The sequence below is a fragment of the Triturus cristatus genome, chromosome 10 (assembly GCF_964204655.1).
Source record: "Triturus cristatus chromosome 10, aTriCri1.1, whole genome shotgun sequence".
Taxonomy (NCBI): Eukaryota; Metazoa; Chordata; class Amphibia; order Caudata; family Salamandridae; genus Triturus; species Triturus cristatus.
The window spans coordinates 148,399,406-148,419,016 of NC_140593.1; the positions used below are offsets into that span (position 1 = coordinate 148,399,406).

General features: G+C 50.6%; 1 protein-coding gene across 3 annotated transcripts in view; it reads left to right on the plus strand.

The window, feature by feature from the left end:
* TOPBP1 (DNA topoisomerase II binding protein 1) overlaps positions 1-19,611 on the plus strand; it is a 377,252-nt gene that overhangs the window by 282,839 nt on the left and 74,802 nt on the right. The window lies entirely within an intron of this gene.

The following is a 19,611-nucleotide window of genomic DNA, read 5'->3' on the forward strand; positions in this document are numbered from 1 at the left end:
CTCCCCCTCCCCTTTCATTGACAGCGCCAGTTTTTCCATACCCAAGACGTGCCATAGGCGATACAGCCACCCCGTGAAAGTCGGCCCCTGAGAAGTACCCCAGTGGCTGAGGATATTCTGAACAGCAGACCCCAGAGCAATGGCCATCAAACGACCTCTGCGGGACCGCAGCGGATAAGTCAAGGGGTTGGGCAGACCAAGAAGCACATATGCCGTAAAGCGTGGTATCTCCGTCTCGAAATGCTTGTCAATTTCATCTAACACTTGCTGCCAGTAAGATCCGAGCTGAGCACATTCCCACAAGATATGGGTGAGACTACCCACCCCTCCACACCCCCTCCAGCATCGTGCCTCCCGCGTCCATCTGATGTAGGCGCTCAGGGGTATAATACCAATACGTCACCATCTTAGTGAGAGTTTCCGTGAGCCCCATATGGTATGCAGAATGTCTCGCCCTGTAACATATATCCTCCCACTCCTTCTGGCTCAGAGTTCTCCCCAGTTCCCTGTCCCACCTATTCCTGCTAGGATTATAGGAGTGTGAATATAAGATCTGCAGTTGTTTATAAAGATCCGATATGAGATGTTTATCAGTGGTGCGTGTGATGAGCCACCGCTCATAGGCAGAGAGGCGCCGCTCCGCCCCAGAGCGAACTTGTGGCTGAAGTGCCCAGTGTCTCACTTGCAGATAGCGCAATCTTTCCGTCTCCTGCAGCCCAAAAACCTCCCGCAGCTGGGAAAACGAGTGTACCCCCCCCCCTCCCCTCCATAAACGTGGCAAAGGGCCCGGCAACCCGCCTCCTTCCACCCCGCAAAGGCGACCCCCTCCAGGCCAGGGGTGAAGTCAGGATTGCCCGTCAGCGGGGTAAGCGGAGACGGAAAGGTAGTCAACTCGTGCCGAAGACTGGTGGCGTCCCAGACCTCAAGCGGGACCCGCGTGATATGAGAGGCATATAAATTCGGGGGCCTATGGGGCTTGCGTAGGAAGGGGATCCCCTGCAGAGGGCGCGCAGCGATAGCCTGGTCTTGAAACAGCCAGTGTTTCTCCGATTCCCATTTGCTCCATTCTACCAGATATCGCAATTTGGCAGCTTGGAAATAGAGTCGGAGGTCCGGAACCCCAAGGCCCCCCGCCTCCGGGCTCAGCAGCGTCAGTGCCCGCCGCATACGCGGCCTCCACCCCCCCAGATAAAACGGGACAACTCCGACTGCATCGCCTTGATCCAACCTGCCGGCGGACGGAGAGGTATAGTACGAAAGAGGTAAAGAATCTGTTTGAGGACGGTCATCTTTAGATTCCTCACCTTTAGAATATTCCTCACAAGCCAGCCTGTATCCAGGACGTTTTACAGCAATGCTCCTGCACACTACTAAGTAGTGTCATGCAGCTCTAAGTCAACCTTGTTTTGCCCTGGAAGTGAAAGAGGAGAGCCACATATAGGCACAATCATGGTTGCCTGGCATCAGTTCCTTTCTTTTCACTCCTTCAAACGTAGTTGTGCAGCTCCAATTCCTTTTTATCGGTTGACCAATTCCTTTCAACAATCTTTCCAGTGTACGATGGAAAGATATCTACACTGCATACTAAAGGGTTCAAACCCCGTGCCATGACTGCTGGAAATGGATGTTGGTGACGGAACCAGATGAGGTGTGCCTCTGGTATTTGGACTCTGGGTATGATTCCAAGTCACCTGAAGAATGCACCCAAAGGCAATCTGGGACTGTGAAGTCAAGCTGTGAGTCACCGAACAACGAAAGCTATCACTGGCCATGTGCAAGTCCTGCCCCAAGTCGAGAGTGAAGACTCGTTCCCACTCTTGAGGCCGCTCCCGCAACATTTCCTCTTCACGAACAAGGTCGTCTGGTATGTTCAAATTCAAGAAGACGACAAAGAAGTCTAAGCAGGACTCGACCTAATCCCGCCACTCTCTGTCCAAACAAAAATCAGGAGGGCATCAAGGTGCCAACCGATTTGCTACTGGTCCCCACACGCAGTGCTGATTTCTCAACTGGTACCATTTCATCCCGAATTTCCCTGGTGACGCAGTAGCAGGTCGGGGCCTTTAAGGAGGATATGCTGCATTTTTTTGGTACTCTTTCAGCTTTCTATGGCGTGCCTTAGGACCCCAGCGATCTGCAAGTTCCTCCAGTCAGGTTACTGCCAGAAGATCTGCCCTTGGCGCTGTCTGTGTCCCTTGAACCCTCCTTGGGTTCCTCACAGTCTATGGTGCTAACTTCCATTCTGGCTCCATGATCTTCACTAGTTTATTCTCCACAAGTCCAAATTCCGACTTTGCCGGTGTCTGAAGTCGAGCCTCTGCCAACTCCGATGTCTGACCCAAAGAGGAATCCACTTTGACCGAGTCTGAGGTTGCACCTTGACTCCACTCGAATACACCTTGTTCACATATGCTCAGATTTAGAGAAAACACTTCTTCCACAAGGCCTTCCTCAAAAGCTTCTTTACTTTTTTGGCTCAGACGCTGGTCAACCTGATATAACCGTGGTGATGCTGGGGATGATTTACCCCACTTTATGATGATGATAATATTTATATGGACTTGAGGATGCCAGTGGGCTGGATACCTCCCCTGATCTGTGGTTAGTTTTTCCCCGTATACCCCCAGCGATGGAGAGTTCATCATTTGCCGTGCCGTATAGATGTGTAGCTGAACCCCTGGATCTACAGCTGCCTTCATTTGAAGTCAAAACAAATGTCCCCACTGATCTTTTGCTCCCTGGTCTGTCCTCATCTGAAATCTTGCTTCCATTGAATTAAGTCCTGACTTTTTATGGGTACCTTGGTGAAGCCTTGCTCTTGCCTACTAGTGAATAGGCAGATGACCAAGTGACACAGACTGGCATTGGCTGTCCCAAACCTTCTTACCCAGCACCCAACTCCTGAAAGATTGGTGGTCCAAGCTTCCACCCGCAAATTCAACCCTAATGGATTCCCCACGACCGCTCCAGACAGGGAGTTGAAAAGGATGGAGGTGTTCGGGAAGCAAATGTTCTTTTGCACCAGCTTGGCATCACGGTCAGTCAATGTGGTCTGCCTCCTAGGACTTCATACACACACCCTTTTGGACATGGCGTCTTTGGCTCAAACCACTCAAGATGGCCATGATGCAAATAAATATATCATTTGGGCTACCCTGGATACTGCTGACTGATTAAGGCGTGCAAACCGCGCTGGTGTGATGCTCCACTGCCACGTGTGGCTACGTCCTCTGGCTAATCTGGGGAAGATCAGGTGTTGCTAAAGGATTTGTCATGTGATAGGTCTGGTCTCTTTGGCGAAAAGGCTGTTTCTCTCCTTAAACACTTTAAAGAAAGCAGAGCCATGGTGAATTCCATAAGCCTTTCAACCCCTTACCCAGCAGTGTCCTAGGTAGCTCCCTTCTTCTGAGGCTACGCCTGAGGCTGGTATACAGAAATTGCCTGGCCCTGCCACCACCTCAGCAGTCAACCCAGTACTTTCAGAACCAGGGATGGTAATCACGCAGATATTGTGCAAGTCATCAGGGACACTGTTCTACCCAGCCCTCCTCCCAAGCGGCATCAGTCTGCAAGTCGTTTTAGTTGGCCCTTACTGGTTCACATCCACGCTGTTAGATGCAGAATCTGACATTATCTTCCAGGGTGGAAGGCCATTACGTCCTACTGATGGATCCTCCAGAATTCCTCTGCCCTTTTATTTCTTTCCTACCCACCTCACATACCTCCCACATCAGAGCAGCTTTCAATAATTACCCATCCATCTTGATGCCAGCTGTGCAAGCTCTGCTTTCTTGAAAGTAAGGACATGCTGCTACTCCTGCTATTTCCTCCTGCTGAAGTACAGAGGCCTTCCTCCTATTTTAGATTTTTGCCCTCTGCATGCTTTCTGGCTGAAGGACAAATTGAAAATGTTCGCACTGGCCCAGTTCTGACTGCCCTGGATTCCTCGACTTGATGGTTCCTTGAACCTGCACGACGTGTACTTTCACATTCCTGTCCTGCAGTCCCATAGACATTACCTGACATTCAAAGTAGGCGAGAGGCATTTTCAGTATGTCGTGCTCCTCCTCAGCCTTATCAGTGCCCTTTGGGTTTTCGTGAAAGTAACGCTGCGGTTTCCGCCTGTCTTCAGAGATTGGGGATACAAGTTTACCCCAGTATTGGAACTTTCATAGATTCTCATGCTTTGTATCATTCCCCGTCGTCGGAATGGGAGCCTCGGTAACAAAAATATATATATATATATATATACATATGTATAACCATAGAAACAAAAGAGAAAAATAGGCCTAGGCCTCATCTCATTTTGTAGTATATCACCCTCTTTGTGTAAAAGAGCCCAAACTTTTGCCAGGGCCAATCAGCACAGCCTCACCCTCTGGAACCTTCCTGAGAGAGCTCAGAGCCTCAGATTTTTCTACCGCACGTTGTGCTAGGGAGTCTCCACTGAGCTCTGCTCAGTTTTTCACAGAGTTACTTTTGGATATCTTTATTACCATCTTTTGAGACAGAATGTCAGAAAAGGAGAAGAAAGCTTTATTTAGGGCTTGTGCCTCTTGTGGGAAGAAGAGACTGTTTGTGGAAGACAGGCATGAGAACTGCATATACTGCCTGTACCCGGAACACAAGGCCACCGACTGTAAAATCTGTCGGACCTTCTCGACCAAGACCTTGAGAGACAGAGAGGGGCGCTTGCTGACGTGGCTGCAGAAGATAAAGACCAGGGAGGTCTTTTCTTCGGATGAGGAAGAATCTATCTCTGGCACCTCCTCCAGGAGATCGAAGAAGAGGGGTAGGTCATCTCCCTCCACTTCTGCGGAACCCCCTCTCAAGGTTCCTCTCAAAGCCCCTCACGGGATCTCTGACAGGTCTGAGGAGGCTGGTCCCAAAAAATCTCCTCACGACAGTGTAAAGGAGAGGCAGGGACGGGCTACTGTGGACATAGCCCCTAAGGACAATAAGGGGGTTGCTACATCTACCCCTCCGTCCCAGAAGGAGAAACCTGTAAAGAAACAGGCTGCAGAAACTCCTCAGTCGGTGCCACTGAAGAAACCACGTCCGTCGACGCAGGCGGCAGCAGGTACGTCGACGACGATCTCCTCAGTTAAGCCTATTTCCATGGGGTCGTCCACGAGACCGTCGACAATATCTACTTCGTCGTCTTCGACGGCGGTGTCGACGACGAAGACCACGTCGACGATGACGACGACGACGACGACGAGTTCGTCGATGTTGATGACTACAAGTTCGTCGACGAGACTGTCGACGGGTGCTCCGCCGACGATGAAACATACTCCGTCGACGAAAAAGAAAGCTCCGTCGACGACTGCTCCGTCGACGACTGCTCCGTTGACGACTGTTCCGGCGACGACTGCTCCGGCGACGACTGCTCCGGCGACGACTGCTCCGGCGGCGACTGCTCCGGTGACGGCTGCCCCGTCGACGACTGCTCCGTCGACGAGGATTACAGGACTGTCGACGGCCTCATCGTCGACGACGATTTCAGCTCCGTCGACGACAGTTGCCTTTCAGTCGTCGTCGAGTGCGTCGACATTGGAAATCCCGTTGCCATCGACTCCGTCGACGAGACCGCCGACGGGACCGTCGACGACGAAAAATTTGGATTTTTCAACCCAAAGATTAGTGATTACACCGGACATGACTTCCCCTAGGCGGGTCACGCCTTTGCCACCATCCATGCTTCTCGAGGACTCGGAGGAGGATGAGGAGGATGGGCAGTTTGGGGACGCATACAGCCCTTCAGACCTGAATGTCAAACAGCAGGACACAGATACGGAGGAGTTTTATGGCCCAGAGGGGCAGGAGGGGCACCAACAGGGATTACGCCCCCGCCCTCTAAGGCAGGACCTAATTGCCTTGCCAGTGGCTTTGGTGTCGGATTTGCAACAGATGCTGCAAGACTATAGATCTCGTTTTCCGACGTTGCCGGATCGCACTCCAGTGCGTCCTTCTCCTTTGGAAGTGCCACGTGACATGCCAATGGACTTGCCACCTCTACCAAGAGAGGTACCTCGGTCCATTTCACCAGTGCTGCCCTTAGTGGTTCCCCAACCTTCAGGTACGGAACCTGCTGATGATGACGCGGACGATGGAGATACGGACGAAGACGACGAGGGACAGGTGATCCCTCTTACAGATCCAGGGGATCCAGATGGGGACCCTGATGATACACAGGATCCTGATGCTGTAGGCCGAGAGACAAATATATCGCCTCCGGTGGACATTGGTGGTTTCCATAATTTGATGGAACGGGCATCCAAGAGGTTTGGTTTGCCCTTTACGGTGGAGCAGTCCGACTGCTTCCTATATGACTTTAAAGCCCAATATAAGAAGTCTGTAAGATCAATTCCCATTATAGAACATGTCTGGGATGAGGGACTGAAGACAATGCAGAATCCAGCAACCGTCATTCCGGTTCTTCCCCGGCTGGAGAAGAAATACAAGGCACCAGAGGGCAGTCCTGCGTGTCTTCTAGGACAACCTAAGCCGGATTCTGTTATTTCACAAGCTGCTCAAAGTAAATCTAAGAATCCGTCCACTCCTTTAACCACGCCTCCAGATAAAGAAGGCAGAAGACTGGACAATGTGGGTAAAAGATTCTCCACCATGGCCAGCTTGTTGGTGCGGGCAGCTAATTCTCTGGCTATTCTGGGCAGATACGACCGCCAGATGTGGTGTGATTTGGAACCATTCCTGGACCAGCTACCAGAAACTAGTCAAGACGAAGCCAGACAGGTGCTGATGGAGGGAGAACGATGCTCTTCGGAAGTCATCGACTGTGCGATGGACATTGCCTCAACTGCTTTCAGGGCTTTGGCGGGCTCAGCCGTCTTGCGCCGCCAAGGCTGGTTGAAGGCGACTTGGTTTCGCCAGGAGGTCCAGAATAAGATCTTGGACCTCCCCTTTGACGGAGAGATGCTTTTTGGAAAGCATGTGGATGACGCCCTCCAAAGCATTAAAAAGGACACCGATACAGCTAAGTCCTTAGGCTCTTTGACCTACCGCAAAGTGCCATTTAAGGGGGCACGTGGTCGGGGGTTTTCTAACTACAGAGGAAACCAACGACAGTATTCCTCTCAATCTGGACAGTCCTATAAAGGACAATATTCCAGCCAGCGCCAAGGACAGTCGGCGTCTTTCTCTCGGCAGTCCCAGAGAGGACGTCAGAATCGTCAGGGACGAGACAACGCCAAGAGGCAATAGCGGCCTCCTGGCTCTGGCTACTGTTCCTCCCCTGCCACAAACACCGGTCGGGGGCAGGATATCTTTTTGTCTGGACAGCTGGGTGCGTTTAACATCAGACCGGTGGGTCTTGAACATAGTTCAGAGTGGCCATACGTTGGAGTTCCAAGATCTTCCTCCAACAAGAGCTCCAGACGCCCGTGCAGCGAAACATCTCCGACTATTACATCTCGAAGCCCACCAGCTTTTCATCAAGGGGGCGATAGAGCCCGTGCCACTTTCACAAAGGGGCAAGGGGTTTTATTCCAGGTTCTTCCTGGTTCGGAAGACTGAGGAGGCATGGCGTCCTATACTAGACCTCAGGGAGCTCAACACCTATCTCATCAAGCTCTCTTTCAGGATGGTCACACTCCAGGATATTCTAAGGCTGCTCAATCCGGGAGATTTTTTGGCATCCCTGGATTTAGAGGATGCTTACTTTCATGTTCCGATCCACCCAGCTCACAGGCAATATCTACGCTTCACAGTAGGCAAGAGCCATTTCCAGTTCAAGGTGCTCCCGTTTGGCCTTCGGTCGGCACCCCGCATTTTCACGAAGATGCTGGCACCAGTCGCTGCTTTCCTGAGGAAGCAGTCCTTGGAAGTGTTCCCGTACTTGGACGACTGGCTCATCAAGGCTCCGTCGTTGAGGGCAACGTCTCAGGCTGTGTCAACTTGCATAAGATTGTTCGCCCATTTGGGTCTTCAGCTCAATGTGTCCAAGTCGGAACTGATACCCTCCAGGTCACGGAAGTTCCTTGGGGCAATTCTGGACACGAGACGATGCACGGCTCGTCCGTCAGAGGAGCGTCAGGGCAAACTGGCCGCTTCCGCTCGTCTAATACTGCACAAGAGACATGTATCGGTTCGACAGTACAAGTCCTTGCTCGGATCAATCTCATCCTGCATACCTTTGATACCGCATTGCAGGCTACATATGCGTCCTCTACAGGAGGAGCTGGACAAACAGTGGCGTCAGGCAGAAGGATCGTTCAACGACAAAGTATGGATAACACCTGCCATGCGCACGGCTTGCGAATGGTGGCTGGTGAAGGAAAACATCGCAGGAGGATTAACGTTCCGAATCCCTCCTTCTCCTATGGTGGTGACCACGGATGCTTCCCTAGAAGGGTGGGGAGCTGTCCTCCAGGAGCTTCAGGTCAGCGGTCACTGGAGTCCAGCAGACAGACTGCGCCACATCAATCTTTTGGAGCTGAGGGCCATTCACTTAGCCTTGCTGGCGTTCCTCCCCAGACTTCAGAACCGTGCAGTGCTGGTCCGGACAGACAACACTACGGCCATGCACTATATAAACAAGCAAGGGGGAACGAGATCACGGACGCTGTCCAAAGAAGCTCAGGTGATCTGGGAATTTGCCATCTCTCACGGGATCACTCTGCGAGCCGAGCACCTGGCGGGGTGTCTCAACATCACAGCGGATGCTCTAAGTCGGCAGACGAAGGTGACACACGAGTGGGAGCTGGATCAGGCCACTCTGGAGGCAGTGTTCAAGAAATGGGGTACTCCGACCATAGACCTCTTTGCGACCCCGGAGAACGCCAAGTGCCGGTTTTACGCAAGCAAGGTTCCCCAGCGAGGGTCTCTGGGGAATGCCCTTTCGATTGCTTGGTTCGGCGCATTTTGCTACGCCTTTCCTCCGATTCCCCTCATTCCTCGGGTTCTCAGGAAGGTCAGGGCAGAACCATGCAAAATGATCCTCATTGCTCCAGCATGGGCGCGGCAGTTCTGGTACTCGGAACTCCTACTTCTCTTCCAAGATCGCCAGATTCGCTTGCCACTGATTCCATCTCTGTTATCGAGAAATCAGGGGCAAGTCCTCCATCCGGATCCGGAGTCACTTCACTTGTCAGCGTGGCTCCTGAACACAGAGAATTCCGCCATCTGAATCTGTCTAAGGAATGCAGGGATGTTCTATCTCAGGCACGGGCACCAAGCACTAATAAGACCTACAGGGCAAAGTGGAAGAGATTTTGCCTTTGGTGCCAGAGGAATAAACTCCATCCTTACAAATCCCGGCCACATCAGATTCTGCCCTACATCCTGTCTCTGGCTAAATCAGGTCTGGCGCACTCTTCGATCAAGGTGCATCTGGCTGCCTTATCCCGCTTTCGACGGAAGACATCGGGGCCATCTCTATGGTCTGCAAGAATTGTTAAGCAGTTCCTTAAGGGGTTATTTCGGATGTATCCTCCGGTCCGGCCACCTCCGCCTATCTGGCAGCTTAACCTGGTACTGGCTCAACTGATGAAAGCGCCCTTTGAGCCGATTCACAAAGCGGACTTGAAGTTCCTATCTTGGAAACTGGCCCTTCTCCTAGCATTGACTTCGGCTAGGAGAGTTAGTGAACTCCAGGCTCTCTCTATAGTGGAGCCTTTTCTACAGTTCAAGAGGGATGTCATGATTTTGAGAACCAACCCAAAATTCATCCCGAAGGTGCCTTCGGAGTTTCATTTGAATGAACCCTTAATTTTGAACTCCTTTTTTCCGCGTCCTTCCACTCAAGCGGAACGAACATTGCATTCTTTGGATGTCCAAAGATGCCTGAAATTCTATCTGGAGCGCACACGCTCTTTCAGAAAGTCTACTCAACTATTTATCGCCTACAGTGCACCACGGAAGGGGTTACCGCTCGCCAAGAGTGGCATTTCCCGCTGGATCTCCAGTGCAATTCAGTACTGTCATCAGGCTGCGGGCAAACCTTTGGATAAAAGGGCCCGGGCGCATTCTACGAGAGCGATGGCGTCTTCAGTGGCTCTCTTTGCTGGAGTGGCGATTAAGGACATCTGCAGGGCAGCAACGTGGAGCAGTGTACACACCTTCACGAAGCACTACTGCCTGGAATCGGTGGGACGAGCTGACGCTGTGGTTGGTCAAGCAGTCCTCCGGAATCTTTTTCAATGAGAGGTGAGCTTTCCCTACAATCCCTCCATCCTGGTAAGCACATTTGGTTTCAGTAATGGTTGTTTTATCATGTGCACTGAGATGATTTTGTAAAGCCATATAATTACCGAAATGTGCTTGTCGTGATCTACTGCTTGCTATTCTGATACAAAGCATGAGAATCTATGAAAGTTCCAATACTGGGGTAAGAAAACAAGTTAGTTACCTGTAACTTTGGTTCCCCAGTATTGGTAACTTTCATAGATTCTCATGCGCCCACCCACCTCCCCTGGGAAAGCTCTGCCGGTTTACTAAGGTAGTGGCTGTTAGCACAACGGCTACGAAAATCTGAGGCTCTGAGCTCTCTCAGGAAGGTTCCAGAGGGTGAGGCTGTGCTGATTGGCCCTGGCAAAAGTTTGGGCTCTTTTACACAAAGAGGGTGATATACTACAAAATGAGATGAGGCCTAGGCCTATTTTTCTCTTTTGTTTCTATGGTTATACATATGTATATATATATATATTTTTGTTACCGAGGCTCCCATTCCGACGACGGGGAATGATACAAAGCATGAGAATCTATGAAAGTTACCAATACTGGGGAACCAAAGTTACAGGTAAGTAACTTGTTTTCTTTCCCCCACCTTGACAACTGGGTGTTAAAGGCTTGTTTACCACAGTCATTTGTAGACAAACCTTTTGACATCTTTGGGGTCCTCAAATAGCGAGCTGAAGTCACATCTTCAGAGGCTTCCTTTCATCAGAACTGGACATGGTGCAGTTCCAGGTCTCACTATCTTTGCAGCGAGTCCTGGATAATACGGGCTTTGCTCCTCATGTTTCAGCCTCTGGTGGCTTCTTGACCGCAACCTGACCAACAGCAGACCTCTCCCTTCCCCACTGAGAGATGATGGTGGCAACAGATGCCTCCCTGCTGGGCTGGGGAGGTCATCTACTATTTTACTATTTTAGGTGACCTCAATGTACATCTTGAAAACAATGGCATATCGGAGTTTGCCAGTTTTCTTGCAGATTTAGAGGTCTGTCAGTTGGCTCAGTGTGGCTCTAATAGCAACTTAGGTTCCTTAAAGGTTCTGTCGCCGATCCCTGTGGTCTGGACAGATCATTGTCTCATCCCTTTTTCCCTGCGGTGGCAAGGAAAGCCTGCTTTGAACTGCCCCTTACCAGTCTTAAAACGTCCTTGGCACAAGTTAGACATAAATCATTTCTTGGATTTACTGTTAAGCCACAAGCCTCAGGTTCCACCTGATATTGATGATGCAAATACGCTTTTTCAGGATTGGCTGATGCAGGTTTTGGACAGTTGCATCCCTGCCAAACTGAGTGTTAAAAAAAGAGGGCAGTCTAATCCCTGGTTTAATGAATCGCTGATTAAAGCTAAAAAACACTGCAAACAACTTGAGCGTGCTTGGAGGCGCGCTTATGATGTTGAAGCAAGAAATAAATACTGAGCGTCTATTAAGCTCTATCATAAACTGGCCCGGAGAGCCAGAGCAGAGTTTATAGCCGGTAAAATCTCAGTGAGCAATAACCCTCTAAAACAATCTTCACCCTGCTCAAGGTTATGAAGAGTTCTGGGTTGAAGGTTGACTCACCTGTCACCTCAAATCACCAGTGTGATGACCTGGCCAGTTACTTTTTGAATAAGGTGGAAAAGATATATAAGAGTCTCCCACCGGTCACTGGCATCACTGACCTTGTGGAAAGGCATGGGGATATTGGATCCACCGTGGTCAGAGCACTTTAGTCTTTTCCCCTGCTGTTTCTCTCTGAATTTGAGTCCCTCTGTCTGAAAATTATATCAGGTTCCCCAGCCGACCCTTTGAAACCTGTTCACTTTCGTCAGTTTCATACCCTTATTACACTAGTGAGTAGGGACTTGGTTAATCTATCTTTAACCGCAGTGTCTGTACCATCTGCGTGGAAGCATGCTAAAGTTATACCTCTCCTGAACAAACCGTCACTGGATCCATCTGAGCCGGGTAATTACCGTCCTATATCCCAGCTGCCATTCCTGGCAAAGACGGTAGAATCTCATGTAAATACTATTCTTACAGAGTTTATCGAGCAAAAGGAAATCTTAGATCCCTCACAAAACTGTTTCAGATCTCGCCACAGCACCGAATCTGTGGTAGCCTTGATGTCAGAAATTCTGCGGCCTTAGTTCTTTTGGATTTAAGTGCCGCTTTCAACACTGTCTCCCACGTGATACTTTTAAATCGTCTTCAGGAGATAAGAATTAGGGGGTCGGCCCTGGCCTGGTTTCGATCTTTCTTGGAGGGTAGATTCTTCCAGGTCATGGTGCCACCTTTCCACTCTCTGGAGTATGCCCTGCAACAGGGGGTGCCACAAAGCTCAATATTGAGCACCTTACTTTTTAACATTTATGTTCAACCCTTAGTGGTTGTGGATAAAAGTGGAGGGTTGTCGTTGGCATCATACGCTGACGACACCCAATTGGTTATTGCCTTTTCTAAGAAATGTAACCACAACCTTGTGAAATTCAAGGAGGACTTGTAGGTGATCGCGGACTGGATGGCTTCAAATTGCTTGCAGCTGAATGCTAGTAAGTCAGAAATTATGTTGTTCAGGAGAGACCGTGACTTGTGGTTGGAGCAATATTGGCCAGACCGACTAAAACCAACACCCCTGCCTAAAGAGGCAGTTAAGAATCTAGGCGTCTGGATTGGTAGTGGTCTCTCCTTTGATATTCAATCCAAATCAGTAGCGGCCAGACTCCGGAAATCCCTCCCAGAGGGATCCAGAATCACCTTGTTTTTCGCAAAGCCCTAAAGACCTGGCTTTTACCGGCATAATTCCTCTCCAGCTTCTATAGTCACATGGCCTTGGTTGCGCTGGGACGCCCCGTTGCTGGGACACAATGCGCATTACAAATCTCATATAATAATAATAATAATAATAATAATCTGAGAAAGATGGAGTTAAGAGGACTCTGGTCTGTGGTGGGAACCCAGCTCCACATAAATCAGTTGGAGTTGTGGGCCATCCATCTGAAATTGATGACCTGCTTGGCATCCATCGAGGGAAAACTGGTGCAGATCTTCACGGACCGCCCCACCGTCATGTGGTGCTGCAGTAAGCAGGACGAAGTGGTGACGTGGATCCAGTTCCAAGAGCTGCTGTGACTCTGGAGTAGGTTGGAGTGCGAGGACATCTCCCTGATCTTGAACCACATGATAGGCTCTCTAAATGCCAAGGCGGATGAGCTCAACTGGCGAAGTCTTGGAGATCATGAATGGCGGATGTATCCGGAAGTGGGGCAGGACCTCTTCCAGCAGTGGGGGGAGCTGTGGCTAGATCTTTTCACCACTATCGAATATGCAGTGTCAAAACATCTCCACATTCAAGCTCCCCAGAATACTTTCTCAGGCTAGAGTGGAGCACGTGTCTCCTGCACACCTTTCTGCCACTGCTTCTCCTGCCCTCAGTTCTGAGGATCAGGAACAACTGAGCCCAAGTCATATTAGTGGCTCTTGATTGAGCCAGCAGACTGTGGTACCCAAAGGTTCTGAGTATGAGCATTTATTTGGCCTCTGATCAGGCTACCATCTCTGGAAGATATTCTGTCACAGCAACCGGGCAGGGTTCTGTACCCAAACCAGCACAATCTATACCTCTATGCTTGGAGATTAAGCGGTCGCAGGTGACTGCGTTCAATCTATCCTTTAAGGTTGTGAATGTAATCCTAGCAGCCAGGTGTCCATCTACAAAATCTATTTACGCAAGGCACTTGGACAAATTTGTGGTTTAGTGTGGAGTCCACAACACAAACCCCCCTACAAGCCAAATTGTCCGATGTTTGTTTATCTTTGGCCCAGCATGGTTTTGCAGTGGGCACCATTCAGGGTTATTTGTCTGCCCTTTTCAGCTTTTTTGATGGACCAACCATCCTTGTTTTAATCGTCTGTTCTGATGCGGTTCATTATAGGTTTGCCGCATATCGCCCGCCTCCCAAACTGTTTGTGATGCCACAGTGGGATCTTCATTTGGACCCGACGTTTCTCACGTGTTCCCCTTTTGAGACAATGCACAGCTGCTTGCTGCACATCTGACTCACTTCTACTGGTCGCTTTGGTGAGCTTCAGGCTCTCTCGGTGCTCCTGTCCTACACCACTTTTTTTCTAGGCGACCTGGTGTTGAGGACCAGAGCTGCCTGTTTTTGACTAATTATGGTGATGCTTTTTTGCATTGGGCTATCCTTCATTCTCCCAATGTTCTTTGTCCCACCCCACTGCTCAAAAGAGAAAGAGAGACTCCATCAGCTGAGCCCCAAAAAAGCCCTAAGTCTTTACATTGATTACACCACAGACCGTCGGTTGAACAATCAGCCTTTTGGCTGTTTTTCTGGGGCAAAGAAAGATAAGGTGGTGCAGAAAAGAACTTTGTCAAGAAGGATAGTCCTCTGCATTAAGATCTTTTTTATATTGACCAAGTAGAAGCCTTCAAAGGGCCTGAGGGCTCATTCCACAAGTGTCAAGGCTGCTACCAATGTGTTGGCACATTGAGTGCCTGTTCTTGGCATCTGCCAAACCGTGACATGCCCGTCAGTGCATCTGCTCACAAAGCACTATTGTATTGACAGTTCTGTCCAAAGGATATGGCATTTCACCCATTTGGTCTGAGCCCACTCCACAGACTCCCCATCCTTGGGGCGGTAGTGATTTGATATCTTTTCAAAAGGTGAGGAATCTGCAATTAGAAGTTATGTTATGTTATGTTATGTTATACAGGATTTTTGTATAGCGTGCGGCTACTCGAAAGAGTGTCCCGACGCTTTCAATTGCACGCTAATCGCAAAACACAACAGGGAAAATGAGCAGAAACAGAAAAAAAAGAGACCTGATAGGACCTGAAACTAAGAAGTGAAAAGCCAAGTTTTAAGCCCCTTCCTAAAGGCCAACAGGTTGGTGGTGCTGCGCAGGGACACAGGCAATTTATTCCACAACTGAGGCGCTAAAAATTTAAAGGAGCGGCCACCGATGCGAGCTCTCTTCACGCGGGGCACTACCGCAAAAAACAAGGCTTCAGACCTAAGCGATCTGGCAGGACGATAAAAGGACAGCCTTTTCTGAAGATATTTTGCTCCAGATGTGTGCAAGGCTTTGTGTGCCAGGGTGAGAGATTTAAAAACTATCCGCTTCCGGACAGGAAGCCAGTGCAGAGCCTCCAAAAGGCCCGAGGCTCTGGCGCGGCGAGATAGTCCAAAAATAGCACGTGCTGCCGAATTCTGAACAACCTGTAATCGTTGAAGCAGGTATTCTGGCAGGCCGAGATAGAGAACGTTGGAATAGTCTATTCTCGAGCCTATCATCGCCTGCACCGTGATCTTCCTGTGTTCCTCCGATAACAAGGGAAGGAACTTGCGGAGCATCCGGAGTAAGCCAAAGCAGGTCCCTGTGAGACCGATTACCTGCGAGCGTAGTGTGAGGCCATTGTCGATCTTAATCCCAAGGTTTTTCGCTACCTGGGACGAACTTGCTGGTGGAAACATGTTCTCAGGCCACCACACTTTCCAATCCGGGTCCGAGCTGCACCCAAAGAAGAGGACCTCGGATTTATCCGAGTTGCACTTGAGGCTGTTATGATGGAACCACTGAAACACAGCCTCAAGACAACCCTGGATCCTACCTCCATCGAAGTCCGCACCCCTTTCACAGGTAAAGAGGAGCTGGGTGTCATCAGCGTAAGAAATGATCTGGGCCCCGAAAGACTCCGCCAGGGCCGCCAGAGGGGTCATGAAGATATTAAATAGAGTTGGGCTCAGGACAGAGCCCTGAGGAACTCCGACACCCAATGGCGACATCTCGGCGGAGCAAGCAGAAGCCCAGACCGATTGTCGACGGCCTGCTAGGAAAGATCGAAACCACTGGAGCACCGTCCCTCGAAGACCAATCTCTGAGAGTCTAGCAAGCAGACCCTCATGAGGGACGGTGTCAAAGGCCGCCGACAGGTCTAACATCACCAGCATCGCTCTCCCACCCGAATCCAACACCTCCTTTATCGCCTCCGAGACTTCCAGGAGGGCTGTTTCGGTGCTAAGATTGGCGCGAAAACCCGACTGGGTAGGGTGCAGTAGGTCGTGGGCCTCCAAGTAATCGGCAAGCACCTTATGCACGTGCTTTTCAATGACCTTCGCCAAAGCCGGCAGAAGCGAGATAGGTCTATAATTCGCTAACACCTCCACATCCAGACCTGGCTTTTTAAGCAGGGGAATAATCATTGCCTGCTTCCAGGACTGGGGAACCACACCCTGTGCAAGAGAACAGTTCAACAGGGGGTTCACAAGTGGATTAATGACAACCGCCATTCTAGCCAGGAATTTTGCAGGGCAGGCATCCCGAGGGGAACCTGACTTCAGTCCCACCATCAGGTCAAATGAAGCTGTCAGCGAGAGAGGAGGGAAAGCTGCCAAGGCCACACCGGCGTTCAGTCGGGTAGCAGCGGCATTCTCCGCCCGACCTGATACCTCAGGATCCAACACAAGGAAGGAGTCCTGGATCCGCTGGATCTTGGAGGTGAAAAAGTCCGCAATCGCCCTGACCCAGGACGCAGGAGGGGGGGTCTGGGCGGACGCTGCGCGAGAGGCTGTAAACTCCCGCACAATGGCGAAAAGCTCCTTACAGGAGTTGGAAGCGGCTTCAATTTTTCTAGCAAAATAAGCCTTCTTCTCCGCGAGGATGTTCCGATGGTACGCTTTCACCAGAGACCTGTAGGCGAGTTTCGCCGTTGCGTCGTATTTCACGCGCCAAGCTCTTTCCGCTACCTTGCATTGCCGACGAGAGGCCGCCAATGCTTCCGTAAACCAAGGGGCAGAGGCACCTTTTCCGGGTTTGCGGAGGGATCTCCGAGGAGCAAGCTCATTGAGCCTCTCTGAGAGCCAGACCTGCAAACGCTCCACATCCTCCTCTAAGTTCCCGGTTAAGGCACAGGGGTGATCAGCGCAGGACTGTGCCAACAATTCCGGAGTAATCCGGTGAAGTGGCCTGAATCCCCCTGAAGTCTGCCGGGGGACACCGGCAGGCTTCCCAGCATCTGAGAGATAAAATCTCACCAGCCTGTGGTCAGACCAAAGCACCTGGGTGGGGGCCAACATCTCTATAGGGATCGTAGAGAAGGTCAAATCCAGGGTATGTCCCTTCTCATGGGTCGGCCCAACATGATAAGGAACCAGGCCCATAGGGGCTGTGACCTCCAACATTTTCATCGCATCGGGATCCGTTTCCACGTCCATATGGACGTTGAAGTCCCCGGCGACAATGCAATGTTCTGATGTAAGTAACAAAGAAGAGGTCACCGACTGGAACTCTTCAAAAAAAGAGCCCTAGGGCCCTGGCGGCCGATAGACTAGAAGACCCTTCATCGATTGGTGTGGTGAAAGGACAATGGCAAAGGCAAGGGATTCGCAATCCTTGATCGCGACCGATGGAATGATGGTGCAAGTGACCCTTTTGTTAACTATTAATGCCACGCCACCTCCACGCCCCTTCGGCCTATCCTGCCTGAAGATGTTATACTCAGGCGGGATAGCAGTGACAATATCTGGGTTAGACGCCTCGCCGAGCCACGTCTCAGTGAGCATTAGGAACAGGGGTTTTTCTGACTCTAGCAAATCAAAAACATCCAGAGCGTGCCGGCCCAGAGATCGAGTGTTGAGCAGTAGGCCCAGATGTTTAGCGCAAACCGCCGCCTTCTGTGGCACATCGCCAAGATGTTTCTGCGGGCGCCAGCCACACTCCGGGCAGCAATGCTTGCCCTTGTGGCGAGCAGGAAAAACCGTCCGGCAGAAACCATTAGTGTACTGCCAAGACCGAAGTTCCGGACCCGAGTAGTGTAGCATGGTGCTCGAAAAGCAAGCTAACTCGAGCCGAATGGTCGCGTCCTGCCCGTCGCCTCAAACGCCTCCGGAACGCTGACGGGCGCAGACGGGCAGGACTCCGGCACGACTCAGGCTAAGCGAGGGCTACCACCTGCGCGTACCGCTGCGCGGAGAAGGCGACTTTAAATAGGCTCTCCCGTCACCCTATGCGCGCGAGACCGCTCCAAGATGGCGTCCGCCGCTGAGAATGATGCCCCAAGCCAAAATGGCACCCAAGATCGATCCCCGGATCCCGGACCCACCAAAGTGGTGGTGCTTAGAGGCGCTAGGAGCGCTTTTTTAAATGCAGTAAGGGGCCAGAGGGCACGCGCTACAAACAGGCAGCAGCTCGAGGTAATGTATCTATCAGAATAACAAGTTACTTTTGGTAATGCTTCTTTTGGTGCATACTCCACCTAACTGCAAATTTCCCACTGCCCTCCTGCCTCTCTGTTTCGCAGAGTGGTTTGTTTTTAAAATCTAACACAGTCCCATATTGGATAAATGCACACTGATACTGCAAATCGCTTGAGCTCTGCATCCGAGAGCACTGAAGCGGGTAATCAAGAAACTTACATCGGCGTCCAATGGTGTCCCCTATATACACCTCCGCTCCGTCACTTCTGGGGTAGAACGAGGTTTATGCTGAGCCACATAAAGCCAGTTCCAGTCTAGCACCTGTGGCATATTCTAAAGGTCTGGAATTTTCAATATGATGGACTATCTACCAGAAAAAGCTTTACCAAAGGAAAGTAACTTGTTCATCTGTTCTGTATCTGAATCTAGCATAGGCTGCATGTTCACTTCACGTTTAGTTGCAACTCTGAATCCTTCACTGCAAGTTATTCTGCCAGTCCAGCACATGATTTCACACTGGCAGCTATTGTTCTTTCAAGACCACTTAGGACTTGATTACGTGTCTGGCGGTCCCCACGCATATTGCAAGTTTTCTCTCCGCCATGGTTTTCATGGCAGTTCCTCCTTCGTGAAAACCATGGCAGAGAAGAAACACCGGGCCCCCTGGTGCCTCACACCATGTGGATGCACCCAGGGGGGCACAACATGTTGTCCCCTGTGGGCATGCACACCAGTTCCTGCACAACATGAAGTTTACAGCCCATGCCGTGCAGGAACTGTTTTTTGACGTTCCCACTGTGGTACCAATTTTTAGAGGCACGGCCATGGAAATGCAACAAAAAAAACACCAGACAGGAGAAAACTTATAATCTGGCAGGCAGCCCAAACACGTCTTTGGCAGTGCGGCGGTGGGGCAGACCCAGCGCCGCACTACCAAACACATAATCAGGCCCTTAATCTTGCCATGCTTCTGTAGTTCTCATTATTCTATTTGTTACCTTATCGTACTTAACTGTTTCACAGGATGGTTGGGGGTAGGTAGAGTAACTATTGAGTCCCCAGAGCTGCTGTTTGGTTATTGCGGGGATAGGAGAAGGAGCAGTTGCAGAAGGAGGGAGGACATTTTTGATCTACTGTGTGGGAGAAGTATGGAGTAACTATATTCAAGCGAATAACGGTGCTAGAGGAGCAGGGGCCATTCCTGTTTGAATGGCG